Source organism: Schistocerca americana, unplaced genomic scaffold (assembly GCF_021461395.2).
Source record: "Schistocerca americana isolate TAMUIC-IGC-003095 unplaced genomic scaffold, iqSchAmer2.1 HiC_scaffold_401, whole genome shotgun sequence".
NCBI classification, from domain to species: Eukaryota; Metazoa; Arthropoda; class Insecta; order Orthoptera; family Acrididae; genus Schistocerca; species Schistocerca americana.
The window spans coordinates 57,501-60,000 of record NW_025726128.1 but is presented as its reverse complement, the minus strand read 5'-3'; the positions used below and the strand labels follow the sequence as shown (position 1 = coordinate 60,000).

Genomic DNA, 2,500 nt, shown 5'->3' with positions numbered 1-2,500 from the left:
CCAAAGTTATTCAGAGTCACCAAGGCAAACGGACCGGACGAGCCGACCGATTGGTTTTGATCTAATAAAAGCGTCCCTTCCATCTCTGGTCGGGACTCTGTTTGCATGTATTAGCTCTAGAATTACCACAGTTATCCAAGTAACGTGGGTACGATCTAAGGAACCATAACTGATTTAATGAGCCATTCGCGGTTTCACCTTAATGCGGCTTGTACTGAGACATGCATGGCTTAATCTTTGAGACAAGCATATGACTACTGGCAGGATCAACCAGGGAGCTGCGTCAACTAGAGCTGAGCAGCCGGCCGCCCGGGAGTGTGTCCCGGGGGCCCGCGCGAACACGCAAGCGTCCGCTCAATTATTCTGCAAACAGGAGGAGGCTGAGCTCCCCTGCACAATACACCTCGAAACCCTCTCAGGTCCCGGCGGCGCGCAGCGCCGTCCTAAGTACTTGGTCGGGTTCGAGAGAGGCGCAATCGCCCGGAGTTTGGCGAGTAGACGCTTTAGGTGCGACCACCCGTGCTCCCAACTGAGCTTGCCGCTGCCGACAGAGGCCCGGGAGCGTGCTGTCGTGGCATTGCCGGCGGGAGACAACACGCGCCACCTACGGTGGCCGGCAGCTCCAACGCCAGCGCCACAGAAGGACAAAAGCCCCACTTGGGTGCCGAAGCGAACGCGCCAACACGTCCGCACAGCTGCGATACAAACCACCTGCGAGAACCGCAGAGGCGACCGAGCAGCAGACGGCGTCGCGGCGCCGAGCGCCGGGCGGCGGCGCATCCTCAGCGCACACAGTCCTCAATCGGACCAGCACACTGCAGATGTCCACCGCGCTTCGCACCGGGCCCGCGAGGACCTACTTTGGCCGCACGGCGCCGCGTGCAGGGTGCGCCGGCGCGCAGCTGCGCCGCCTGCCGCCTCCGTCGGCCGGCGCGCCTGCCACTGGCCGCCCCCACCAGCCGGCTGTAGCGCGTGCGCCCACGCACCGCGCGGCCAGCACGCCGGGAGGCCCCCCCTCACCGGCCGGGGACGGTCCCACCCAGCCACCGCCGCGTATCGCTTCACACCCACATGCCATTCACGTTCGTGGGCATGGTGGGTATCGCTGAAACAACCGGTTGGTAGCTCAACCGATCGTCGCCATCACTGATTCACCTCTAGCGAGAACAACCGCACCACAACGGTTTACCAGTTGTTCATTTGCGTAACGTCACCAGCAAACGTAGACGTCCATCGCCATTTGCAAATTCAACGATTGTTGCATGCCTGTGTCAGGTGTCACGACACACTATGTCTGCCCACATACACGCAACAACATGTGCACGCTTCGCGAACACGTGGAAGGTGGCCCCCGTACGTATGCGATGTCCATTGCGCGAACGACTGTCAACCGGCCTCTGTCGCATGTCGCAGATGTGGAACGCAGTGCACCATGCTATCACGGTGAGTGAGAAGAGACGACTACGTCTGACAACACGCGCCACTACATCAACAGACGGCTCATGCTGATCGCCATCCACGGCATACCATACTGCAATCCAGCTCTTATAGGGAGACGACACGTAGCTGAGTGCACAATATTTGGACCGTATGGTTCGCCGTTGTTGGCGCAGTCGTGGTACGGTCACACATGTACCACGATGTATCATTCAGTACATGAGGACCAATGTGCAGTACAGTGTGTGATTTGGACGTACAACATCAGCGGACAGTTGACACAAGCCGTACCACAACGTAGGCTGTGCTTCGCCATGCGAATGCCAATGAACAACTGCGAAGGGCATTGAGCATGTACGTCCTGCTGCCATCCGCATTACAGTGTATAGCTGCAAGGTGTTTAACATGAAGCGATACTCTGGGGACCGGGCAGTGCGGGTAGCAAACTATATTGCGGGGGTTGCAGTTAGGCAACACTACACTAATTTAACGCGTCGTATGACAATTACAGAGCAGGTTAAGGCCCAACGTGTGTTGGGTTAAGGCCCAACGTGTGTTGGGTTAAGGCCCAACGTGTGTTGGGTTAAGGCCCAACGTGTGTTGGGTTAAGGCCCAACGTGTGTTGGGTTAAGGCCCAACGTGTGTTGGGTTAAGGCCCAACGTGTGTTGGGTTAAGGCCCAACGTGTGTTGGGTTAAGGCCCAACGTGTGTTGGGTTAAGGCCCAACGTGTGTTGGGTTAAGGCCCAACGTGTGTTGGGTTAAGGCCCAACGTGTGTTGGGTTAAGGCCCAACGTGTGTTGGGTTAAGGCCCAACGTGTGTTGGGTTAAGGCCCAACGTGTGTTGGGTTAAGGCCCAACGCGTGTTGGGTTAAGGCCCAACGCGTGTTGGGTTAAGGCCCAACGCGTGTTGGGTTAAGGCCCAACGCGTGTTGGGTTAAGGCCCAACGCGTGTTGGGTTAAGGCCCAACGCGTGTTGGGTTAAGGCCCAACGCGGGTTGGGTTAAGGCCCAACGCGGGTTGGGTTAAGGCGCAACGCGGGTTGGGTTAAGGCGCAACGCGGGT

The 2,500-nt window shown here is 58.2% G+C and overlaps 1 non-coding gene across 1 annotated transcript in view; it reads right to left on the bottom strand.

Annotated features, from left to right (window-relative positions):
• LOC124582189 overlaps positions 1-277 on the bottom strand; it is a 1,910-nt gene extending 1,633 nt beyond the window's left edge. Inside the window, exon 1 of the ribosomal RNA XR_006973782.1 lies at positions 1-277. This exon is cut by the window's left edge and continues 1,633 nt beyond it. This is a non-coding gene — a ribosomal RNA (small subunit ribosomal RNA).
• Positions 278-2,500: the final 2,223 nt, after the last annotated feature.